The sequence below is a fragment of the Rhipicephalus sanguineus genome, chromosome 7, assembly GCF_013339695.2.
Source record: "Rhipicephalus sanguineus isolate Rsan-2018 chromosome 7, BIME_Rsan_1.4, whole genome shotgun sequence".
NCBI lineage: Eukaryota > Metazoa > Arthropoda > Arachnida > Ixodida > Ixodidae > Rhipicephalus > Rhipicephalus sanguineus.
The window spans coordinates 39,033,991-39,061,488 of NC_051182.1; the positions used below are offsets into that span (position 1 = coordinate 39,033,991).

At 45.4% G+C, this 27,498-nt stretch overlaps 1 long non-coding RNA gene and 1 other non-coding gene across 2 annotated transcripts; one reads left to right on the forward strand and one right to left on the reverse strand.

Moving 5' to 3' along the window:
* The first annotated feature begins 6,405 nt into the window (after positions 1–6,405).
* Trnat-cgu (transfer RNA threonine (anticodon CGU)) lies at positions 6,406–6,477 on the forward strand. Its single transcript has one exon. It is a non-coding gene; the product is annotated as a tRNA-Thr (tRNA).
* Positions 6,478–8,027: 1,550 nt separating this feature from the next.
* Positions 8,028–14,487, reverse strand: LOC125759189 (uncharacterized). Its single transcript, XR_007416719.1, has 4 exons — positions 14,453–14,487; positions 12,655–12,754; positions 9,202–9,311; positions 8,028–8,080 (listed from the first exon to the last, which is right to left on the reverse strand). It is a non-coding gene; the product is annotated as an uncharacterized LOC125759189 (long non-coding RNA).
* Positions 14,488–27,498: the final 13,011 nt, after the last annotated feature.

Below are 27,498 nucleotides of genomic sequence, written 5' to 3' on the forward strand. Positions count from 1 at the left end.
TTTACTTTTTGGAGGTGTTTTTAACACCAGATGGTGGTACATAACCAGTTTGTTCAGCCAGAGCTAACAGCTGTAAAACAAAAATGAAAAGTTTTCTTAACCGCGACTCGCGTCTCTCACTGTAGAGATGGCGCCGTGGAGTAGTCTAGGCCTTTCGAAGGCGGTCATTATTGTGATTGCTTTTAACGCTAAAGCTATAGATACGTCATAAAAAGCGAAAATTGATCGTCGGAGGTGTCAACACGAATAATGCTAAAATCATTATCTCGTGATAGCATCACCACATGGCATCCTCAAGATGTCACAGATCGGCGAAATTTGTGCCGTCGCATGAAATGATGTCCCATGATGGCGTCATCACATGATATTGACGCTTCATCAAACGTGGGCCAATCACGGCGGCACTGTAGAAAGCTTGCAATGTTTCCCATCCTGGAAGCCATGGGAAACCACGTTAGGTACAGGAATATTTGGGTGGGGGACTTGGAGGATCAAACAACGACTGAGAAGATATAGAACATAGCTTTCGCCTTCGAGTCGTATTAGGTGAACGCATAAGAGACCCTGTATGCTTTTGACAGTGGTGGTCAGAGCGGCCATGTTGGGGACAACCATATTTTTTACTAAACGTTGAGGATTGTGAAAACACCGTCAGTGACGGTGGTTGACAAGATTATGCTGCTGAGTCGCCTGGAGAGAATTGTGCTTCACGTCCCTTCATGCTGTAAATGTTTTTCACTTTGTGTCACACTGTGTGCATTTGTAGTAGAACAGAGTTGGCTTCGAAATAAGAGCATAGTTTTTCTGATACGATCACAGTAAACCAGTTTACACTTTTAAGGGGGTTTTACTGCGCCCATAACACCCTCACACATGAGGAAAAAGGCATTTTCATGAGTCAAAACGCCCATATGATGGGGTGTTGCCAATCGTCCAGACACCCTTATCGCTGAAAAACAGAGCAAAATAAAGACTACCAGTAAAGAAACATCCTTTAGAGATTACATCAGCATAGAGGGCGCACGTACGCGCCCAACGTCACGCATAACATAGTCTATTGCAAAACACCACACGGATGGAGCGCTCGTGCTACACACCCTCACGCTGGCCATATAGTATACTTTGCCATAGTATCTAGTGCTACCGTTCAGTAACAGTGGGGAGTTTTCTGTTCTGCATAATTAAATAATCAGCATTGACAAAATACGCGTATGCTCTTTGATAGCCATAAGACAGATTTGTTAAATTAGGCTCGCCTAATATCCAACACAGTTTGAATCAGCGAGTCCTAATCATGAGCTGGCACTCTGTCGTATGATCTGCAGATGTTCCGGTTATTCATAACACCCTTGACTCCTCAGGGGTGTCTTATGTAGATCATTATCCCTTACACGAACCAGAAGGCTATTTGGGAAGCAAAACAACCTGATACTCTCATTTTTCTAAATGTTTGTCAGCCAAAACGGTGTTTGCTTTGTTTGAAATCGCTTGAAGGGTTCAACGGAATTTACACTGTAGCGAAACTTATCGTAGATTCTAGGAAGATCAGCATGACGCCAACTTCCTCAAGAAGCAGGGCATGTTGTTGGGTTAGTCGTTTCATGATTTCAAAAAGGCTCTAAACTGCGCGAAGAAAGGACAAAAACAGGAACATATACGCACACATAAGCATTTGTGTGCGCGTATGTGTTCGTGCTTTCACCCTGTCTCCTTCGCGCAGTTTAAAACCTCTTAAATTTCCTCAAGAAAAATGGCGCAAAATTGTAGGGAGCAAATCGCTGCCGACGAGCAGAAGTGAATGGGTGAAGGGGCAATTAGTGACACTTGCTTAGGTTAACATGGTAAGCAAGGCATATTTAGTAGCGGCACCTAGATGTACTTGTAGAACGCACACTTGAATCGTTTGGTTGCCTGTGTATGGCTCCGGTTACTTCTCTTCTGTTACATAATGATTTGCGTCATCCAATTATTGCAAAATTCACGCACGAAAATGTCCATTCACAAGCGTAATGTTCACACGTCAACAACAATATTCATACAATAGCTTTGTACGCTTACACAATAGTTCATTACGCTTTATAAAAAAGGTCATCATGCATTTTTTTTAGCCAAGGTGATCACAGAACAGTCACTGCGCACTTAACCGCACTATAGACACAGTTGTTATGACACACGAGAAACGCCGCGAAAGATGCGACCAGGAGTATTTAAAAATAATTGATCAGCAAACTTATTCATGCAACTTATGATTCGCTGTTTGCGTGAACTACGTCAGGAAAAGCGATATTTAAAAACAATATATTTCGTAAACATCTCGTAAGACACTGCTTGAGAGACCTTTCTACATTTTAATATATACGTCTGTGCGACACAAGTGAGTTCAATTTCATTTTAGCAAGACGTTTCGAAAGCTTTCATGTGTACTTAAAGAATATGTTTCATTCATTATTTTACACATTGTGAAGCGCATTTTTAAACTATGAACTCCGTCGAAATCCAGTCTTTCATATTTTACCACTTCGAGTGATAAAATTTACGGTTGTAACACCTGCTTTTTTTCCTGCACACAACTCGTATGTGAATAATTATACAATTTAAGTTTTGTCCCTGACGTTCAATGAAGCTTTCTTTCGAATAACACTCACGATTTAACGCTTATCCTTGGGAGACTCATTCCAGGATCAGTAAATGTTGTGAGATATCGCATACCTATTCCTGCGAGCAGCGCTTTAGATTATCACCGTACGGCTCTGCTAAAAACGCCCGAAGCCTCGGGTACTGCGCGTTGCTCTAGCATCTGCAGCTAGTTGGCGTGATTACTACGTCAGTTTGAAAATAGGAGGAGCATGCGTCGTACTTGTGTTGACTGAAAGGTTTGAGTTTTATGTCCGAAGTAGGCGGCCACCTCGGTTCATCTTGTCTTCGCTCTCAGTGTCAGAAAGGAAGAGATGAAATCGAAGAAAGAAGTAATGTGGTTTGCAAAACATCTCAGTCCTTGAGGAAGAAGATCGTATCAGAAATAATATAAAGTGCTGGTGTTTTACGCGTCGAAACCGCGATATGATTATGAGGCACGACGTGGTGCGGGACTCCGGAATAATTTCGACCACCTGGGGTTCTTTACGTGCACCTTATTCTAAGTACACGGGTGGTCTTTGCCTTCCGTGCCCATCGAAATGCGGCAACCGTGGCAGGGATTCAACCCGCGCCTCCGTGCGCCGAGACGCGAAGATCATACAAGCAAAACACTCTCAGTAATGGCTTGAGAGGCGATCCTTGACGCCTTCAAAGCCTTCTTGAAAGATAAATATAAGAATATAACAAGAATCTTATTCATCGTCCTGGTCATCAAGCAGAACACACCAAGTTCATCCGCTTGGTGCACACAGTCTTCAATCATGCGATCGGATGACGGGATCACTTACATTTGTCCTTGAATATCAGCATTAGTAAGCCTTTTGCTTTCAAGGCAGCAGCCGAAGTAACTTGCACATTCTTGAGAAAGTCACAAAACATGTCCTCGATGGCATCTTGCGGAACGCGATCGAAGAAGTCCCTGGCGATGCACTAGAGTGTTATAGGAGGAACAAGGTACGCACGTGCAAGACATGTTAGATTATTATCGTAATAAATAATAACTCCAATATATATTACATAGTGAAACGGGCTGGCGAAGGTTCGACGAAGAGGAGAACGAGGCTGGACTGGCTCGCGAGCCCGTTCGGTCTCGTTATCCTCTTCGTCGAATCTTCGCTAGCACGTTTCAACATTACTTTTTCAGATTGCCAGAAAATTCCTACTAGTGACACCATTTATTGCCACGTTAAACGAGCCTAGTGCATTTGGTAAATGAGCCGAGCCTCACTTTTTATGGATGGATGCCCGTACTCATTACATAGACTTTACTCAGCTGCTTGAAAAAAGTACAAAGCAAAAAGTGGAGGACACTTGAGCTTCTCCTTTAAGATTAGAACACCATAGCGTCATCGGGCTTCTTACGCGTCGCCTTCTCATTCACTTGTCATGAGCTTGAGTCACACATCGCGAGTCTCATGAAACAACACTCCTTTCTTTGCCCAGTGTACGACGTCCTTGTCATCGTTTAGGTGGACGGCGCTAAATCCATCAGAAGTGTCTCAAGCGTGTACGCGCGCTCCAGCGCTTTATGCCCGATGTCCTCATTACTCACAGCCGCCTCCGCGAGCGATCAGTGAGAACTTTCCGCTTCTTCTTCTATGTGAAGCATGAACGCGTTAGGCTAAAAAATCGACTGCCTGGTCTCTTTTTGATGAGCTTAAACTAACGAACCGTGTGTGTGTCCGCCGCCGGAAACTAACGAGCCGGGAATTGTGTCCTCTCGCCGCCAAAAGCGTGGCGTTCAATTCCCATCTGACACAAATTTATCCAACTTTCTTTCGAACCGAGTTACCTTATTTTACTCGCATCAGTTGTCCTGGAAAGTTGGGCTTCAATCCGAGCACCATTTCACCTGTTCGGCAATTTAATATTTTGTTTGCACCAATCAGGACAATATTTCACTCATGGACAACGCCGACAACCCTTTTTAGACGATACGGGGTCCTTAAAGCTGCTGCGCTAATATGTTGATTAACTGTTTTTTAAACAAATAGTTGATAAAGGTATATGAAACCGTATATTAGTTACACGTGCAAGACAGTACTTTTTTGTCCAAAAAAAGGTAATGCATTTCAAGTCATAAAAAAATGCTGTCTCGTTCGCAGCAATTTTCGCCTTGCGTTAACAAGGACAATTCAGCTACCTTTCCTTACAAAGAATTACTACTTGATAGGCTTCCGAAAACTGAACACGCATCGAGAGATTAGGCGCGAGCGCTAAGCTGCATCGTACACATTTATTTTATTTCGTTATGGAACTTGCCACTCGCGTCCTTGACCTTTACGCGTCAGTGATTTACACACATTAGTGCAATGCAGCACTCAGCGAAAGTTTCTTCTCTTTGGCCACAGTACGCTATCAGCCATTACAAATCAGGTCCCCTTCACTTCCTTTTATGATGTCGCCGTCACGAAGTACCAAAATAGTCTTAATCGTGAGAAGACGGATGGCCTTAGGTTTATGAATTTATTGCGCTCACGATAAAACAAATAAATGAACAAACCAGCTCAACAGTATTTTAAAAAATTCTGTCGACTAGTGGCAGAGGCTTGGAATATGACGGATTCATTGGCAACCGGGCTGTACGATCTTTTGCCAAAAAATTTCATGAAAAGATTGTTTCAGCGCTGCAGCCATTCCTAACCCTGTCAAGCGGAACTACCTTTTTTTTAAAGAATTTTTTATTAAAGGGGCCCTGCAACACATTCTTAAGTAAACTTCGAGTGGCTTCATTAACTTCAAAACTTTACGAATATGCAGTCGCCAAAAGTTTTAGAATCCGTCACGTACGAGCGTAGTTACAGATATCTGGAGCATGCTGTAAGCGCTTCCTCTCTTCTCTATCGCTGCTGACTATCGATCAGCAGCGTTTTGTGACCATGCCCAAAAAGTGTTCCAAGGTCCTTTAATACCTTTTTGCCCTATTGCGCGTACTATTACAGAAATGTCTAATTTATGCACATTTTCAATGCATAATTATGGTACTCAGGTTCAACATATTTTGATGAAACGATGTTTTGTAAGCCAAGAGAGGTCGGTGGAGTATTTGGGCACCGACATGTCCTTTGACGATGAAACATCTTGTTGCTCGTTTTCACACAGATCTTAGGGTTTTGTGTGCCTAAGTAACCTTATGAAGGAAAGCAGATGATTTTTAAGGGCTTGTTTATCTTTGTTAGACGCAATGATAATGAGAACTAACAGACTATAACGCGAAGGAAAGTATAGGGGTGTTATCTGTAGTATTTAGAATATAAATGCGAAGAAAGTAAAGTGGACGAAAAGATGACTTGCCGCCGGCAGGGACCGAACCTGCGACCTTCGAATAACGCGTCCGATGCCCTACCACTGAGCTACGGCGGCGGCCATCCTCCCGTCCACTTTCTGGGGTATATATGTTGATTTAAACCAAGGAGTGTTAGTCAGCGCCAATCGCAGCTATGGCGGCGAGTGTGGAACACTCTTTTTCGGCCTGTTGGCGTCACATAGCACGTGATCGTTTTACGAGCTGGCAGCTGACCAATAATCACTCGCATACTACCTGAAGGCATTAAGTCTGCCAGGACGAGACCCTCGCTATGAATGAAGGAGAGCAGATTATTTTTAAGCGCTCGTTTATCTTTGTTAGACACAATATTAATGAAAACTAACAGACAATAACGCCAAGGAAAGTATAAAGGGCGTTATCTGTAGTATTTAGAATATAAATGTGAAGAAAGTAAAGTGGACGAAAAGATGACTTGCCGCCGGCAGGGACCGAGGATGACCGCCGCCGTAGCTCAGTGGTAGAGCATCGGACGCGTTATCCGAAGGTCGCAGGTTCGGTCCCTGCCGGCGGCAAGTAATCTTTTCGTCCACTTTACGTTCTTCACATTTATATTCTAAATACTACAGATAACACCCCCTATACTTTCCTTGGCGTATATACGCAGGTGCAGAATACCTGCGTCGCTAGCAAAGTGGGCGCAAAGAAAAAAAAGTTATATTCGTAGCACTTACCTCTTCAAGGTGTATTATTGACTGGATTTTGATCTCCTAGAAGAACCAAAATACATATTCTTATTTACCTGCTAAACTGACACAAATGCTTTGATCGAACCTGTTCTAGCGTTTTGACACTATGGCCTGAGTTATATTTGTCTCAGATCTCTCCTTTTCTTCCACCGATCAAGCGGTAAGGTTATTACAGAAATCACAGTTTCGCCGCAAGCGCGAAGCAATGAATGTGGTAGTAACAAATTGTAATGTTATACGAAGTAAGGCTGGCCGCTAACTCCTTTGGATCCGATCTCACGTAACTCTACAAAACGCTGGTGTAAGAGAATAGGGTCGCTCCAGAGAGAGCGGTGGTTTTGGTGAAGTCCTTCGCGTTGAGAGCACAGCACGTAGAAGGGTGTACGAGCCGTCTCCTGATCTCATCGAGCTAGCACACGCGCCGGCGATCGCGACCGCGCCCTTGTGTCCAAAGTTGAACAATTGCTGCTCGAGCGACACATCCGCCCCTCCCCACCCTCCCCACGCATTCCTTCATACTCTTTTAAGACAGGCGGGGTGTTTCCTCTCTGCTTGAGTATTAATCAACGGCAGGCTTCGCAAGCATGCGCCCTACGTGTGATGGAGATGGGTCGGCTCGTTTGATCTCTGCTACAGCCGCGTTCGTCGCCCCTGCTCGCGCGCTTTTGCCTGCGGGTAGAACATGGGCTTCCAAAGCAACGTCGATCGGCGTCACTGCTCTTATCGCAACTTGGTGTATCCACGGCATGTTCTTTTGTCACAACAGTGCCGCCCCCGCTTCCGCGCACGCGCAGAGGTCTTGGATTGCATCTGTGGTGCGTCACAATGTAAGTATTGCTGACTAGCAGTGCTCCGGGCCGAATGAGGAGTGCGTGTGCGCACGTGTCCTTGCCGCCGCCTCTGCCAAACCCGGCGACAAACCGCCTTCGCAGGCAGCGTCTGTCCCCAGTAACGCATAGCTCGGCCGCGCAAGCGTTGAGCGCAAACTTGAGCTTGGATCCATTATACGATGCGCTGGGGGATCTTATCGATTTGGACTTTAAAGGGAATATGAAGGCGTTACCGAAGACGACGGCGAAAAGCCGTTGAGAGTGTCCATATAATGAATATCGCAATACAATTTTTAGCAAGCATAATGCGCATAAAACAGGTCATAACTTGGTAATTACGTGCTGCCGTGTTAAACCTTTTCTGTGCAATAACCCTACAGGATGCCAGAGCATTGAGGACTGATTCTTGTGAGATCATTACGGCAAAGTTCCTCGTCAATCTTGACCTTCGCATTCTACCTGTATAGTTCGTCATTCCTACCGCAGTAATATTTGGGAACTTTAACACATGTAGTTTCCGCGTAAGGTAATGAGGCTATCGCATTACTTACACTGACTCTATCTCCTTTCACGCACCCAGCCAAGTTTTCGTTGACACACTGTGTACGGAAGAAACATATATTAAAGAAACAAGTTATTATACAAGTTGATATGCACTGCAAGGAAGTATACGCAGAGCAGAAATGTTTATGAAGCACCAACATTAACACCAACACGTGTGGGCCGTGCTCACTTTACCAACAGTGACCAAGAAATTTAGGTTCACAAATTCAGATTATTCGGGCGAAAGCCTTAGATGCCTCATGCAACGGGAAAATTGACCGGTGTCTCGCGTCTGCGTCCCGCGTCGGCGGCATCAGCACGACTAATGCAAGAAATCAACATCACGTGATGACTTCACCATACGGCGCCATCATGACGTTACAAATCACCTAAATGTGTGACACCATTATGATGCTATCATGGCGTCACTGGGACGTCACATGGTGAGGTCATCACATGACATCATTGCTTGGTCAGAGGTGGGCCGATCTCGGAAGCAGTGCAAAACAAGGTAAGATGCAGAAAGCTTACAATGCCTCTGATCCTGGAGACATTGCAAAACCACGTTAGTTTTATATAGGTTTCAGAAAGCTGGAGGTTTAGTGAATCGTCTTAGAAGAAAAAGTAGAGCATGGATTTTGCCTTCGAGTCGACTGAGACGGATGCATAGGAACCCTTTGAGTTTTTTGTGATTGTCAAGCTCCGTCGGGCTAGTGATACGCAGCATCAGGGTTGGCCTAAACACTATCTTACGAGTTTGTCTATCGGGCGGTGTTTTTGTCGACAGGGACCATCTAATGATGGTACCGACTGTGGTTTAAGTGTATAGGATCATTTGCACTACCTTTACACGAGGGAACGAACGTCTGCGGATTACTTATTCCCAAATTGACGCGTGTCAGTTAACAAATATTGTACACAAAGTTACACCGGGCAACTCGTACGATTACTCTGAGATACATACATACATACATACATACATACATACATACATACATACATACATACATACATACATACATACATACGTACATACGTACATACATACATACATACATACATACATACATACATACATACATACATACATACATACATACATACATACATACATACATACATACATACATACATACGTCACACAGACAGACAAAATTATTGAGATTTAGTGACCAACCTTAGTCCATATATTGGGCAATGTAATTTTAATTTCTCCTCCGCATACTTGGTCACCGATGTGCCCGCTGTATTTTTTTGCATATAAGTAATAATCCACGATGTTTCCAGCTGAAAGAAACATATTGCGTATCGCTTTAGCAACAAAAACGGAACACGAAATCCTGCAGTAACCGCTTGGACATCAACTGATTAGAAGAGATTGCTCTTGGTGTATACCTTTTTAGAAAATAAAAATAGCAGCACCAACAGTGCAATGTGCCGTCATTATGTCTCGTGTGAATGCGTATAAACCACAACTTACGCTTAACCATTCCACTTACACAAGCTAAAAGTGGAAAGCCCGAAATACTACTTTCGACAGCAGCGTCAGAATTCGGTAGCTACGATGATGTTATATCTCCGTGAGATAGCTAATGGAATTAATCCGTGTTATCACAAATAGCATAGCTTAAAACAAAAACTGTCAAAAAGAGGTGATCCACTGTTGTAGCTTGGCGGGTAAGGTGTCGCCCTGCTTATTGTGAGGACGCGGGTTTCACATAAGTCCACGACGGACGCAGTTACATGAGGGAGAAATGCATGAACGGCCAAATACTCAGGTTTGTGCCCACATTGAACATCTCTAGGTGGACACGATTACGTGGAAGGCCTCCAATATGGTGTATCTCCTAAATATATCGCGGGTTCAATGCGCCGAATCCTATCATTAAATTTTGAATTGAATAAGAGATGGAGTATGTGGTGATTTTGCAATGGCCGCCTTCTGTCACAGAGAAATTCTGCTCATTCAAAGTTCGTAGAAATGGTACCTTCAGAAAATTATTCAGGGAATATTGCGTTTTAATTTTCCTGAGACATTTATTGAATTTGTGTAAGCGTGGGACTGAACCGTGAAATCGCACGCGCCATATTCAAGAGAAGCACCTCGCATCAAGGTAACATACGGATGTTACCCTGTCTCATATACTGCCTTCATCGCCTCCGCCGACAGCCGCAACGACAACCGCGAGCCAGAGTAGAGGTGGTAGTGTTTTGATGAAAGGAAGAAGTCGCTATTTTTGGCAACCCTTGCGGGACCACGATTCAGCGCCTTGAAGGGGGGGGGGGGGACAGAAAAGTAGAAAGAAATAGAAATGGAAGAGTTTGGAGGTGGACAATGGCGACAGGAGGCGAAGAAGTAAAAGGAAAGATGGGCGGAGCGGTTAGAGAAGTTCGCGGGCGGAACACGACGTCCCGATCGGCGAGCGGTCTTCAGCGAGAGGGCATCGCGCACGAGACGACCGTCTAGCGCGAAATCCTCCGAGACGATCAGACTTCGCGCCCGTGTTCGCACCGTGGCTCCGCTTTCCTTTCACCCGTGTCCAGTCGCTTCAAACTTCAGTTGACTTCAAACTCTCAAATAAAGTTATTGGGACGCATCTGTTCTGTCGTGCCGTAAGATGTAACACTGGCAATGAGTTCAAGAAGTTTCCGCGAATCCGACAGCGCCAACCATGATAACACACGGCTCCATCTCAGTTTTCCGGGACTGGCTAGGCATCGTGGTCAGAGCGTCTAAACTTCTACATTGAAGCGAACGACATAAAAGAAGACGCCCGCAAGCAAGCTGTTTTGATGACACCGTGTGTACCTTCCAGTTATGAGACAGTGCACTGGTGGCTCCCGAAACGCCAAACACTATGCCTTTCGTGGATATCGTCTCACTGCTTCGGCAGCATTGCGATACACAGTCATACGAACTCTACAGTCGCTGATGCTTCCAACATCGGGACCAACTACCCGGCGAGTCTGTTACTGCCTTCGAAACAACAGTGAATAAATTGGCCACTGAACGCCATTTTGGCACTCGGACTCCTCAGCACTCGCAGGAGGCGAAGCACAGGCTCATACCAGCTCACCGCATGCAACGATGCTACCGCTGGACATCATGCTCTGAGACAGTTTCGTGTGTGGTCTACAGCATGGCAACCTGAAGCACACACTATCCAAAGAAAAATATTTAAGAAAAAAGGCGAGGCATCCGAAATCAACAGAACAGCTCCGGAAGTGGCAAACGACAGCCCTCGCAACAAGCAACCACCACATCTCTGCTTCCGCTGCGACAGTAGAAAAATTACAGCATATCCACGGGTGAATGATGAAGAGCTTGGGCGAAGCTCCTGAAGCAATCATGGTTACACCGTCAAATGTTCAGTGGTTTCGCCCAGCAGTAATCAAAGCGATACGCCGCTTTGATTACTGCACGCCATCTAGCGTGCAGGGTGCCGCTGCTTTTCTTTTCTTTCTTTTTTTCTTTTTTTCGTTTTCTTTCTTTTCTTCTCTTTTTTTCTTCTTTTTTTCTTTTTCTCTTTTCTCTTTTTTTTCTTTTTTTCTTTTCTTTTTTTGCACATATATTGCACACATCTCTATGGGACAGCGCCATCTAGTATATCGTCACCCAACTGCAGTTTGCATGCATCTCTATGGGACAGCGCTATCTATTGAATAATACGGGAGACGCGACGGCGGGGGCTCGCCGCACGGAGTGACGACCGACCAGGTGATGCTATAAGGAGCTTCGCCCCTAAAGCAGCCCGTTCCGCCCAGCGAGGTGCCGTTACTGTAAAAAGGTAGGCCGCACCAATGACGCATCTTTCAAGGAGAAGCGCGGGGGGGGGGGGGACGAACAAGCTGCCCGGCGAAAACGCACGGTTCATACTGCAAGCTGCATGCTGTTGGTCAGTCCGAAGTGTTCGACGTGTCAAGAACACTCGAAAAAAACTGACTTGCATGTCCAGAATATTGCAGTATCGCCTCAAAACGACCAAAGACATCTGGTGGCACTCGATATCCAAGGCACAAGCCTGCCATTCGAAGCATACAGGATCCCCCTGCTCTCTTATCAGCCAAGGTATCTTACGGAGTACATGGCGTGATAATCCGCCTTCGCTCATGCAAAGTGATATCCAATTGTGCATCTGGTCAGGACGAGGCCTAACGCTGGTTGGCACCACGATTGTCATTGTGACTTTCAAGGAAACGCAGCACACATTTCCACTGCTTCCAATAAAGTCCCAAGGCTGTAACCTGCTTGGCGAAATTGGTTCGAGGCCCTGGGCATCTCTATATATGGTATCGACCAGATTCGACATCACGAGACTGTATCTGCTATACTCGACAAGCATGCTGCGATTTTTTACAACGATATAGATTGCTGCAAGGGACCACGCATAAAGCTCGAAATGCACGAATCTGCGATACCTAGGTTCCTATGAGGAGGGGGAGGGGGCGGAGAGGGGGGTGGAGAGGGTTTGCGCATGCGCAGTAAGGGTGGTCACGCCGCACACCACCACCACCACCACCGGATTGAAATCCGCTATAAGATGCTTCACATCTAAAATAAGTTAAAGGCTTTAAGGCTAGCGTCGTGCGTAAGAGGAAAGGCGTAAGGAAACCGCCAGCTGACTCTTACCGTTGTGAAACCTCCTCTCTGCGAGGGCGACATAGATGTCTCGGATCAACATCACAGCGCTCACGGTGTCTAAATCTGCAAAAGCTCCCAGCAAAGTGCACTGAAAATGGGGCGGTATATGTAATTGAGCTTCAGTATAACATATCCCTACTGAAACGTTCCGTATGCCAGTCCAATAATTTCATATGTTTTCATACGGAATCCATATGTTTTCCGTATATTTTCCATACGTTTTCCATATATTTCCGTAAGATTCTTACAGAAACATATGGAATTATTGGACTGGCATACGGAACGTTTCAGTAGGGATATCGGATACAAAATTTGTCATACGAATATTGGCTACTTGAAAAGTATTGTGATTGCACAAGCCTCAACTGAAATGTAGGCAATAATCGGCATGCACGTTTCTCGACCTGTGTGGCGCAAGATAATTAAAATCCAGGGCCTGAAAATTTTTCCGTACCTACGCACCAGTGCTGGGAAGACCATGGAGACAGTTAAAGGGACACTAAAGGCAAATATTAAGTCGACGTTGATTGTTGAAATAGCGATCCAGGAACCTCGAAGTGCTACTTTTGTGCCAAGCAAGTGCTTATTCTGAAATAAAGACACGTTTTAGAGGTCCGCATCGCGTTAGCGCACTTCATGTCACCCGCCTGAAAGCAGTCTTTCTCACGTCACTGTTGCCGTGCCCAACGTTGTCCGCCTTTAGTCCGCGGCGGCGTGCACTGACGGCGTGCACCATTCGGGCAGCCGGCAACATCACATGCATGCGGCATTTTGTCAAACTTTCTGTCACAGCGAATTTCACAAGCGTGCAAAACACACGCGGCAGTACGCGATACCGAAACTACCACTGAGACACGACCGCGTGAGCGAAGCAGTGCGCCGGGCGAAGCGCAGTTCGGCAAAAACGGAACTTTTGAACCACGCGCGCCGTTCCCCATGGCAACGCAAAAGAAATTCGTTTTTCCATGAACCAAACGCAAACGAACAAGCAGCATTTTATTACGTCTCTTGATGAACGGAAGGTTCTTTTTTATTGCAGCTAGTTTGATTACTAGTCAATAATTCTAGTCGGACTCTCTCACGTCATCGGGATCACTTCCAAAATGGCTCACTCGTGGCGCTCATCATGTGATACATTTAGCTTTATTTCTCAGTGAGTAGGGCACTGCTGTTGATAATGTTGCCGTTTTAGACGTTGTCATATATTGAGCTTTCATTCTGACATAGATTGTTATTTGCCTTTAGTGTCCCTTTAGGCTGGTGGCCTTCCCCTCCCCCTTTCTCTCAGCCGCAACTCACACGTCCTCACCCTTGCTTCCCTTTTCCACCCCCTGCTATACTATACTACACATGGCCATGCTATGTTGTTTTCTTCGCTTTATCTTCCTACCTCTTTCTTTCTAATTTTCTTACGTATTAGTTGTACACTACAAGGCAATTGATAACGTATTCTTTTTTCCATATTAAATGGGATATCTGGTCTTGCTTACAAAATGTTAATAATTTAGTTCATAGCTCAGTTAGACATTTGTTTAATTAAGGCAAGGGTACGAAACAGTGTTACTTTTGACTTTTGATCAAATAAACCAAGAAATGGCTAGTAGATCAAGAATCGCCTTCCGATCAAACAAGAACTTCGCTCTTTAGTTTTGAAAGAATAATTCAAGGCTCAACTATTGTTACAGATAACACTTCTTTGTCCTCGTGTATTTACACAGGAGCCGCTGACGTCGGCTTTCATGAAAAGGAGAAAAAAAGAGAACAAAAACGTACGAAGCCTACTTACACCGACCGCCACGATAGCTCGAGGTAGCCTTCTCTGAAACACATAGTTCGGAAAGGTCATTTACTTGCAGTTTTACAAATATAGGATTTTCATGCGACCATGTCCGGCTTTTTATGACCGTGGATCCTGATACAGCTTACAGAAGGGACTTCCAACTACACACTTGAGGCCTTACGTTGACTTCCGTTTTCCAGTTTAGGAAACGGTAAATCTGAGGATCTGATCTGAACGGACCCGGAACTCGAAAGATTTTAGGAACTAAGAACTTAGGATCTGCAATATCCTACAATTGATTGTACCACTTATTGCGGCTCTAACGGAAAGTTTCGACCATGAATCTGAGAGGTCACAGTAACGCGTCGAGTGCTGGTGGTACACGTCTTCCTTTCCTATGCTTCACAGACCAATGGGCTGAACGGCTGTGGCAACCTTAAATGAGGTAAATCACCGTGAAAAATGCGCAATGCAGGCCATGTGGAGGGAAAAGAAAGAGCTCAATGCAGGGGATTCCTGTTCACGGAGATTCACTGTTAGAGCTTCCAGATTTAGTCCGAAACAAGGTCGCACGGCAATTGGAGCATGTTGCCGAAAGGCAGCTTGCTAGGCTCTCTCCATACGAGTACGCAGCTCGCATTTCATATGTAAGTGTCGATGTCACTGTGCTTTATTGTATGTCACGCTCCTCCTATGTACTGTTTTAGATGTTTATTGATTATTTTCTGGCCAGAAGTTCACCCTGTCGAAGGGTATACTACAATGACCGTGGGGTCACCCTACGCTTAGAGGTATGTTCTGTGCCATGGAAAACGAAGCTGCGGCCGACGCCTCCTAACGAAACTGTTATCATACCTTACCAAGCTGAAAGCGCATGGCAAAATCCTATGCAGCCGGCTAACTCCTGAGAAACTGCAAAAATATTAATAATGGCAGTTAACTAAGTCGCCTTCATGTGTCATTTAATGCTAAAACACAATCTGCGGTTTCCAAGTGTAATAGCATCAGAAAGGACTCCTAGCAGAAGCCGGTAAATTTATTTCTGCATTTCAAACTTGCATGCTTAACCTTCAATGAATGCTTTGAGATTTGGAAACAGATCAGGTAACTGAGTTAACAAAATTTTATTTTCCCTAATGATACCAATCATTTAGCTGGAAATGAAACACCTGTATTTTTCAATCCCTCACTATGACTTCCTAGCCGTTAAACAGATGTTCGATTAGTATGGTGTCATTTACGTTCAAAATGAATCATTTATATGAAGAAGTGAATTTCGGAGCTAATGCTGCTTGCCTCGAGTTCCACTTTGAATTTTTATGCAAACGTGCTATGCTAGACAGGGCTATATGTAGATGTTCATGCATCGTGCCCATCCTCAGCAATTTCTTTTTCTCACATAGAAGCTTTTCGTTGTCCAAATCGGTTCATATGGCAAAAGCGTGCAGCGTTTTAGGTTTGTAGGCAATTCTTAAAATTTTTGTATGACCGCGTTCATGCTTAAGTAGAAGTTGAATTTACCCTGCTACCCTCAATTTAGAAATGTCTTGTACCACTTGATGTCACAAACTTCCGCAGCATTGCACTAAACGCTTTCTTGCATTAGGATATTTCGTTTGAAAAACCACATATGTTGATGTCTAAGCAGTAAGCGAATAAGCTTAGTGCGTTGGTAATGTCCGTGCATTCAAGCTTGCACAGTGAGAAATCGCCAAAGTGTGCTTTCGAAATACTTCCTCTTAGAATCCAGCTCACAGATTAGAGGTCGACAGCAAGCGTCTAACTTATGGCGGCTACGCGAGACTGATAAAGTGTCTCTTGGAGGAAACATCTTTAAATATTGTCATAAGGACATCAGGAAAGAGGGATATTCTGAACGATTAGGCGGACACATAGGCATGTGCGATTCCTTACATTTTCTCTTTCTGAGAACTTAAGTAAGCCATCCTTAGATATGGGTTGTAAAGTCTAGTGCTGTTCTAGCAGCATACTTTGGGCACAACTGTGCAGTGTGACTGTGAACCGCCGAGGTAACAGACACCAGAATTTGAGCTTTTTCATGCTTCTCAGGCCAGAAGACTAAATGGCTGGGCCAACATGAGTTAACACTGTTCTGGGTCCGTATGCCAGGACAAAAGCCCACGCAGTGGAACACCGTTTGCGAGGTTTCGGAGGTGGAACTTTCTGCCACAGTGCTCTCTCTTTGGGACCAAAATTTGTAACTAAAAGCAAGAGGCCACTGGCATAGGCCGACAAACTCACTCATGAGTCGACTCACTCAGGCTCAGATCGGGCCGTGAGTCTGAGTGTGTCCGGGTGAGTAATAGTTTGGTGAGTTTGAGTCTGAGTGAGTCCGGCTGAGGAAAACTTTAGTGAGTGTGATTCCGAGTGAGTTCAGTTGAGGAAAATATTGGTGAGTCTGAGTGAGTTCTGAGCGCAAAATATATTTGTTGAGCGAGTCCGAGTGAACTCCACCTTTTGTTGTCGACTTATGGTCCTATCTACTCATCTTGAGCATTACTATCAGCTTTATATCGACTTATGTTTATACTCAAATCTACTTGCCCTTATCTCGGCACACTAGCATTCATGCGCCACCTCAGTACTTATTGATCAGATGCGCGAGTTAGGCAAATGGGTGCTATGACCTCCCCCGCAAACTCTTTCGTGGTGAGTTCTTGTTAAAAGATTTCGTCTGAGTCGCGTATTTCATAAAGGTGCTTTTGCTGAATTGATATTTGATAATGGTGATATAATATATGCGATTGCAACTCGCATTTGAATGTACAAGATCAAAAGGTGTATCGTATAGCACTTATTATGTAAGATATTGGCGGTAAAGAGGATAGACACCATGATGAAAAAGCCAATTTTACGCCTGCGAACTCATGAGTCGACTCACTCAGGCTCATGTGAAGCTGTGAGTCCGGCACAGTAATATGTTGGTGAGTTTGAGTCTGAGTGAGTCCGGTTGAGAAAAAGTTTAGTGAGTCTGAGTCCCAGTGAGTCCAGTTGAGGAAACCTTCCGTGAGTCTGAGTCCGAGTGAACCCTCAGAGAAAAATATATTCCTTGAGTTAGTCTGAGTTAGGTCCAACTTTTTGCCGACCTATGGCCACTGGAGAAACTATTGTCTATAGCGAGGCAGCTTGCTAGGCTCGCTCAAAACAAGAAGCTCGCGTTGTATCGAAAGCATATTAGTACTAAAGAAAGGCCTACCAAGGAGCTGATTTGTACCGCAACAGTCCTCTAGTCTACGACCGCTCTGATAGAGTGCACAACGTACCGTCTAACAAACGGGGAGCGATAGCGATCTCCTCTTGGTGGCTTACCGATACTTCCTTATAGTGCTACATAATTTAGGCTTTGAATGAACATGCATTATCTGGCAGTGACCGTCCATCTGTCTATAGCGCTGGCCCAAGCTACATGGCACGCTCTGTACTGCGAGACCATACGTTGGCAGACCAGGAAACGAGAATGCGCTTTAATCTTCAGTAGTCGCTACCACTGTGGGATGGTGGCCGGTGGCACGGAGGCGCTGCGTTGTCTGCATATCCTATACCAGAATTTATTCCCCGGCTATCACGGTGGTTCACTCACATGAATGCTATCTGTTGTCAGCAAAAATATAAGAAGCTCAAGCGAATGCACAAATAAAGGATGTTGCTGCAATATACACGGTATATATATATATATATATATATATATATATATATATATATATATATATATATATATATATATATATATATATATATATAGGCAGTTTTGTGGCATACCTTTTCTTGGCATAAGTCCCGCTGTTCCTGGATGCACTGAAAAGAGTTCGTCATTTACTATGCAGTCATTGACTACAAATGCTGGCCGAGTTAGCTCGATGTTTCATTGACCTACAGCAATTTTCTATACTGGTAGACGACGGATGGACGGTGAAAGTTGGTATCATGAGAGACTACAAAAGGGAACAGAAGCTGTGCATTTTAAAACATGCGCTGATAGATTCATAATGATAGCTTCATTTAAAACAAGGCTACCTCTCATGGAGCACTGGCTTAAGGGCCAAGTTTGGCAAAAGAAGATGTGTGACCCGAGCCACGGTCACGCTCTGTGGACATGGAGAGTCTGGCTATGGGGCTCAGGAGCAAAGGTCCAGAAGCTTTTGTAGTCACAGCCTCCATGTCCTCGCTGAGGGCTCCATCACTGGCTCCGAGGCTACGACCATTATCCTGCCATCTATTGGTATACGTAACACTAATCTGGTCAACCGATCATCCGTGAAAGCATCTACGGTGCACGCATTCCTAAGATTTTAATACATTTCGTTCATATTACGAGTGCAGTTTCAAAAGTGACTTACTGCACGCCAGCTTTAGCTTGTCACAACTCCTACCAGCTAACCTCTAGTCGGCCACTAAGCCTGCTCAAGTGTTAGCCTTAAAACAAGAAGGAAGCGCTATTTCTTAAGGACTCGTTTTATAACTGTGCGGAATCATTTAAGTTTCGTTATCAGCAGCAGCCATGAGTGCTCACCTCAAAGTTTCACATGCATAATTATTCAAGATCCTGCTATGGAAGGTTTGTACCAATGCAGCAAGCACGTTAGAAGATTATTTTAGATGATCATGCATCCATTAAAAAATATACTCTAAATATTTCTGATATGACTACTGCTTGGTCAGACGGATAACTTGGTGAAGAGCACGCATCGTCGCTCTTGACTATGCTGCTCTATCTGAAGTTGGCACTTTTCTAAAGAACGCATGCGCAGAGAAGCCGTCAAGAAGCGATTAGATTGAATTTACAACGATTAACTTTGGTAGTGCTAGCCCGTCATTTTTGGAGGAAATTTTATTAATGGATCGGCGTTTCCACATTGGGCGTTACATGGTGACCACAGGACAGTATGTAGCACTTTCTACAAGTTCATCATTGCGCACCTAAATGAAAACTAACGTTGTACGAGAGTTTTGTCTATAAAGGAATCTTTGCCTTTTGTTTTCATTTTAATAAATGGGCTTTCGCTACACAACGTCTCTATCGATTTCACTACTTTAACTGTACCTAATTATTTATATATTCAAGCTTCACTAAGACAGCTGAATCGGGTTCATAGTGATATGAAGATGGTGTTGCTGAATAGAATTTGTCTGCAAGGAAACCGTGTTTACTGATGGCAGCGATTGAAATATGCGACCGCGTTTTTTCTCGGTGTTTAAGGTATCATGAACAAAGTTCTACAGCTAAGCTGCTTAGCTTTTCGTTATGCGTTTCGCGTCAGCAAAAAATGTACCGGCACACCATTTCTTTGTGTCTTCATCTTCGGCTTCAATCCCAGAACATGTGCGCCTATATTTGTCCTACGTGCGATGAAATGACTTGATGGGTTCGAGAACGAGTACAGAGAAAGAGAACGAAAGAGATAGAAATAGAAATTCTTGCCGAAAAAATTTATTGACGAGGTGGGATTCAAACCCGCGTATCCACAATCCCAAAGCGAGCATGGTAAATCCTCGGTTATCCAACAACGCTAGCAGAGCATAACATAGCCTTGTCTAGTATAGTATAGTATACCAAGGGAGTGGGAAAGAAATGTGACGGCGGGCAGGAGAGACGCCAGGGTGAGGAGAAGGGAAATGAGGAGGGAGAGAGTAAAGCATAGCATGGGAAGAAAAAGAAAGAGCGAAGTAGAGAGAGAGAGAGAGAGAGAAAGGGAACAAAAACCGAAAGAGAAAGTAAGATAGAGAGGGAGAAAATCAGAGAATGAGAAATATGTCGACAGAAAGAGAAACAGATAGAAAGAAAGAGGCAGTGAGAAATACGGAGAAAAAAGAAAGTGAAGAAATAGAAAGAAAGAAAGAAATATTCATAAAAGATTACACCACTTGCCTCTAAAGGGGACCATGAAGCGATGTGAAGCCGGAACACTTGCACGATCGCGTTCAGTTGGCGTTCGTTGGGCATGCTACCGACCTCGCGTGAACGCGAAGAGGAACGCTACGCGCGTCTTGTCTTCCCTCTAGCCTGGCCATTATTTCTCACAGGGCGAGTGGGGAACGCGGTCGACAGGCGTGCGAAAGGGTGGCAGCGTAGGAGGGGAGAGAGAGGGGGAGGGGACGCGCATGCACTGGCGCCCATCGCGGCGTTGCGCAGGAGAGAGTTTTGGCATGTCTAGCCCGCGTTTCAGAGGATGAGTGGAAAGGGGGAGGGGAGAGGAGACGTGGAGAGGGAGGTGGAGAGGGGCAGGGGAGAGGGGAAGCTGTGAGGGTAATAGGAGAGAGGGAGGGGGGAGGGAAGCAAGTCAAGTCAAGTTTATTAAATAGTTCAGTTGAGTTACATGGATAGCATATTACAGCAGGAGGTCCCAAAGTTCCAGAGAAACTGACAGGGGGACCTCCTATGGCTACATGAATGGCTCCTATGGCTACATGAAGCGGAAAGGGGGAAGGGGAGAGGGTGAGTGGACAGGGGTAAAGGAGGAAAGGGGAGAGGGTAAGTGGATAGGAGGAGTGGAGAGGAGGTGTGTGGAGAGGGTATGTGCATGCGCAGTAAGGGTGGTCACGCCGCACGCCACTACCACCACTACTACCACCGGTTTGCACTCCGCTATAAGATGCTTCGCATCTAAAAGTCACAGTTTCGCCGCAAGGGCGAAGCAATGAATGCGATAGCAAGAAAAGCGGCTCCCCGGCAGCAACTACCGCGCGACCAGACAGCGGAAGGGCAAGGTTCTCCCTGCGCAAATATTAGAAGAAGCGAGCGAGCTGGCAGAAGACTTTTAAATGCGCCCGTTGCGCTGCTCGCGCCATCTCGCTGGTAATGAAGAAACGCTTATAAGCGCCTGCCGTCTCTGAGTCCGGCCGGCGGTAAAGGGCGTGCATATAACGCTCGCCGTTAGCTACCTGGAGGATCTGCGTTTGGTGGCGTAGTGGTTAGCGCCACGCGCTGCGGAGCGAGAGGTGTCTGGTTCGATTCCGCGCTTCGGAGTCATTTTTCTGAATTATTTTTCTTTGGGACATTTATATATATACTTATACATATACGGTGAATGACGGCGGCGGCGACGGGGACGAAAAAAAACCAGCCGAGACTGTCCATATATTGCTATCGCAATAAAAGAAGGAAATAAAAGAAGGACACGCCGCCTGATGATTTCGTCAACGTCACGACCCCGTGACAATATGAATATGAGGCACACCGTAGTGAAGTTCTCCGGAAATTTTGACCATGTGGTATTCTTTAACGTGCACTGACATCGCACAGATCACGGGCTTCTACCATTTAACCTCCATTGAAAGGCTACCGCCACAGCTGGGACCGAACACACGACTTAGGGGTCTACAGCCAGGGACCGTAGCCACTGCTTCACTATGGTGGATAGCAGCGAAAAGAAAATGCTGTGGCTATCAGGAAGAAAACCTTGTGCTCGTGCAAACGTACCACTCTGTATTGGTTGCAAACCACTACGAAGCGGCTAAGATAACAGGGCGCTTGCTCTTTGTACGACGTGTAGAGTTTTGTGCGGTTATGGTACAGCATATTCAAGAAAACGGCTGTCCAGAGGGGCGTTACTAGGTTAAACATCTAGCCTCCCAGATCATTTCTGCATCATGGGGCTTCTATCTCAGGCATGGCCATAACGTAGTGAAACCCACGGGCAATGAAATCAAGGAAGGTATAGGGGACAGAATTTGTGGTCTTTTAACTGTTGTGCAGCAATTATGACATAAATGTCGAGAAATTAAAGTGGAGTCAAAGACAATGTGCCGCCGTTGGGGACCCAACCCAGAACCTTCGGATAACGCGTCCGATAACGCGTCTGCTGCTGGTCAACTCTCCCAGGTTTGCATGCAGAGAAGTACACAATGAAGTGGACGGGAGGCCGACCACCGCCGTAGCTCAATTGCGTGAGCACCGAACACGTTATCCGAAGGTTCTAGATTCGGTCTCTATTGACGGCAAGTAGTCTTTTTGTCCGCAATAATTTCGCTACAGCTGTATCAGAATTACTACAGTGCAGTTAAAAGCTACAAATGAAGTCCTCAATACATTCGTTGGCCTCACTGACCTGGTTTCAAGAGATTGTGTCTAATAAAGAAAACAAGCCCTTCTCCTTTTTCGTTCATGAATGACAATGAACAATTATGTCGTACCTGTAATTTTCATTGATTTTCATTTTTCGCCGGTAAATGCGTCGTTCAGCTCTTGCGGGAGACAATCCAAGTTTACGTCTACCATAAGTGTGTGCATAAACCCTGAGTGAAATGTACTTAAAGAGAGTTTAGAGTTAATAGATATAGTTGATTTACTATTAGTTTGTCAGGCACAACAAAATGACTGCCAATTTCTCAACAAGAGTCCAAGAAATACGCACTTTGTCATATTGGCGTACTCTGTTGCCTTTGTTTCAATATTTGCTGCATGAAAACAGGGACCGTGCTTATATAACAACTTTTAATCCACATAAGCAATGACTTTGGAGAGTATACGTAAAGATTGGTGAAGGTAGTTGCGGGAAAATGCTCTGGCTTTGAAGTACTGCTGCCGGCTATTCCGAGAAAGTACTAGAAACGAGCACGAGTCCTTGTAGTTCTAATCGTGTTGCCTTGGTTTTGCAACACAACAGGAACTACCAATACATACTGCTCGTAATTACGAACAAAGCCTAAAACTAGAGAATTTTAGCTAAAACCAGTTGCAAAAAGTCGTTTAGGCAACCAAAGGTAATCTTCGTCCTCATTCTCAGGCGATTCGCAGATGCTTATATTTCATGCACATTGCAAGCAGCAAAGATAGCTACTAGCACCTACTAGCTACTAGATATCGGCTCCAGTGATATCGTTTCGTTGCACATGGCTGAAGCATGCAAGCCTCTCATTGCCAGAAAATCTTCTGTCTTCTTGTCTGCTTCTTCTTCTTCTTCTTGTCCTGGTTACGTGTGGCACATTCGTAAGGAAGCAATCATGTATGGTTCTTGCAACTGATTCTAACCTCGTGGTAGATAATGCAGCTTCCGTAGGGGCGATTATGTTGCAAAAGTGAGACGGCGCAGGGCAGACGGTAGCACAGATATTGCGTCGGACATGAGAAACCTCTTTCGAGAAATATTTCTACGAAATGAACCAGATAGGGACTCCCGAGCCTTCATTAACGAAAAGGTGCATAATTCAACAAGAAGGTTAAAACAGGCACTCACCTTGCCTATTGAGAAAACGTCGGGTAACGTAACGTCAAAACAATCACTGCTTGAAGTTAGATTTTTCGCCGAGCCGTTCGCGTCTGACACCGTATCTGCTGCGGTGACAGCAGAAATATCTGAAACACACACACATACACACACAAAAATGTTGCGCGCTCACTGACACGGCGACAAAGCAGCATTAGCTCTACTTTATGCTTTCAATATGTCTTACATCCCCAGAGTTCTCTCAGCCAAGTGTCTTGCAAGGTTCGTGTTGCGAGGTACCGCGACACAGATGTGAAGACTGACGTGGACGCAACCGTATCCACGCGGCTCGCGCTTTAACACCCGGCGCCTGTACAGAATTTCTATGAAATATCCTACTCCATCATGGGGGATAGTGTTCTAGTGCCACGATTTCATCTACGATCTGTAGATATATGTTCCTGTAGAATCTGTTAGCAAAAAAAAAACATGGCTGATCCATGGTGTGGTTTTGCGCTTCTTACGAAGATTGATCCCTCCGTCATAGAAATCGGTGTAATACGAAAGTGAAGCGTGTCTTCACAGGAGTAGTGCTTATTGTGTAGTGGTGTATGAGAGCCTGTACAACGTCTATTCGTCTTTGACAGCTATTGGCCACGAGGAGTTACGGAGTCGCCCTTTGTCGGACGCGCCTCGATTGCGTGCTAGGTAGGATACCGCATGCGCGCTCCCCTTAGGTATTGCTGTCGGCGCTCTACAAAAACACCTCGCGGAAGCCTTCCAGGGCATTTCTGTAAGTACTTTCAAAAGGAAATGTGTTCTTTACTGTCAAAATAATCATTTTCAACGAACTGAAAGCAAAAGATAGTCTACAGTCGCTGTCTCTTTGCAGAAAACCGAGCACCCGTTCACGCGGTCACCGCGTTGGAGACCCCTGAACCGGCCTCTTGCGTGAAAGGTAGTCACTCAATGAGTGCAAACGATGTGAAATATCTCGTTAGATATTTGTTAGATATATCGTTAGATATGTATAACCAAACGGAGCATAACAGAAACATGCCTCAAGCCAGCGATCGCACGGGTTCGCGACGACTGACGGTGCCTCTGCATGTATGAGCGTCTGCGTGTATGTTCGTATTAATTATTTCGCTTTTGCTACGAGCGCGTTTTGACACCGCTCTGTGAACTTTGGGCCGCAAAATATGAGAATTTGTGTGTACACAAACACCTACTGTTGCGCGGAAGCTATCAGAGCAGTTCAAAAACAATTTCGTTACAACTACGGCTTCGGTGCGCATGGCAACCTTGCGATGTGCCGTCCCGACGATTCACTGTTTTTTTTTTCGGTCTAAATTCGTGTACGTTTCCATGTTATTCGACAAATTGTCTCGCACTGCGTATTGATCGGTCTTCTTAGCGGGCCAATGCCGCTGCTTCTGTTTCTTTGTTCAGTGCATTCGTTTCGTTTGGTGCTCACACCAAACGTGACCAAATGCGACGCCTTTTTTTAATGCTCCTTAAAGGGACACTAAAGGCAAATATTCAGTCGACGTGTATTGTTGAAATAGCGGTCCAGAAACCTCGTAGTGCTAATTTTATGCCAAGGAAGTGCTTATTTTGAAATAAAATCACGTTCTAGTGGTCGGCATCGCGTTAGCGCACTTCAAATCACCCGCCTGAAATCAGACTTTCATACGTCGGTGCTGCCGTGCCCAACGTTGCGCGCCTTTACTGCGCGGGCGCCGACACTAGCAGCACAGCGAAAGTAGCGGGACCCACAGCAGCAACAACGGCCATCAAAGCCATCGAAGCTTGCCGCAATCGCCGCAATGGATGTGGACGAAGAACTTGACAACGAGACATTGGTTCGCGACGCTGGGCTCCAATTCAGCGACTTAACCCCCTATGAACGCGGTATGATGCTGAGGGCTCGTAGTGCCGGCGTGGTTGCATGCGGCATTTTGTCGAACTTTCTGTCAGAGCAACTTTCACGAGCGCGCAAAACACACGCGGCAGTACGCGATCCCGAAACTACCACTGAGACGCGACCGCGTGAGCTAAGCAGGGCGCCGGGCGAAGCGCAGTTCGGCGAAAACGGAACCTTTGAACCACGCGCGCCGTTCCCCATGGCAACGCCACAGAGGTTATTTTTTCCATGAATCAAACGGAAACGAATAAACAGCATTTGATTACGTCTTATATGATGCACGGAAAGTTCTTTTTTTATTGCTGCTAGTTTGATTACTGGTGATTTATTATAGGCAGACTCTCATACGTCATCGTGATCACTTCGAAAATGTCCCACTCGTGGCGTTCATCATGTGATACAATTAGCTTAATTTCTCGGTAAGTAAGGCACTGCTTTTGATAATATTGCCGTTTTAGAAGTTGTCATGCATTGAGCTTTCACTCTGACATAAATTGTTATTTGCCTTTAGTGTCCCTTTAATTATCGATCCCAATCAACTTGCCACTCTCTGTCACCAACAAATTCAAAGAACAAAGCTTCACCACTTCGAGATTGCTGGTGGAAGGAGAAGCAGTCGACGATACCGAGCATGTATAGTAGCATGCAACGCGAAGGAAAAGAAAGAAAATACATTGACGTTGGCCGGACTTGTTCTGCAAACGTCGGCTGTGAACTAGGACCCACATGAACTTGAAATAGCGGTGAGTAAAATGGAAGTTATTGCAGCAACCGGCAGCCGCAAAACAGGATAGTAATTATTTGGCGAGTTCCCAAGCAATATTGGCAGCAGTGTCGTGTCTAACGCCAACAGGGTCGCATCTTTCCCACGTAAATAAATGAGGCTCCAAGAAAATACATGGGTTTGAAGAGGCCCAACGTGAGTTTGAGAGTGGCACAAATAAATTTGGGCTTTTTAGCACATTGTGTTTGCGTCAGGGGAACGCAAGCTCGACTGAAAAAATGTTATTGCCAACATAAATGCAGCACGCAGCTTCAGCATTTGACTCTCGCTAGTCCGCCAGGAAACGTCGCGTAGTTTATGAAGGCGAAAGCCTTAGACGCCTCTTCAAACGGGAAGATTGACCGACGGCGGCGTCAAAAACGAGTGACGCAAAAAATAGTCGTCACGTGATGACGTCACCATATGACGTCACAGATCCCCTAAATTTGTAACTTCATTATGACATCACCATGACGTGACATAACGTGATGTCAAATGATGACCTATTCACGAGACATATGGTCCCTTTGCATTGTTTCCGTGATCGGTCACGGAGGCCGTGCAAAACCGCGTTAGGTGCAGAACGGTTTTGAGGGGGGCGCGGGAGAATCAGTACAACTACTGACAAAAAGAAGATGACTTTCGCCTTGTAGTCATCTGTAACGAATGCATAAGGGACCCTGTGCGTATTTTTAATTCAACGTATCTAAACAATGACTTGCGCATCTGCAGCCGATTTTGTGGACGCTCAGCACGGGGCCGACGATCAAGAGGTCGCACGGGAGGGTTCTGAGATGGCCTCACACGTGGTAAAAGGTAGCGCTTTTTCCATCCTGTGGCAGATGAGCATTATTTGCCGGCGGGAAGCGCGCGCGAGCCATCGTCTCAGTGCGCGCTGTCTGCTACTCACCGAACATCGCAGGCCCGACGCAGTAACGAAAGTCTTCGTCGCGGAAGTGCTTGTTGCACACAAGACTCTTAGCCGATGGCTACTTGCCAGTTGTTAGCTTTACAACCCATGCCTCACGCAGTTTCTTGTCCCGCGGTTACCGGTGCAGGCTGACACTTGGCTCCGTTGCGTAAGCGCGGCCACGGCCGCTATTTAGCGGCCGTGGCGCGGCACTGCGGCACCGAGCGGTAGAGCCCCACGTTCGTCGCCTTCGGAGGCAGCCGCTCTATTACAAGGGTTTCAATGGAG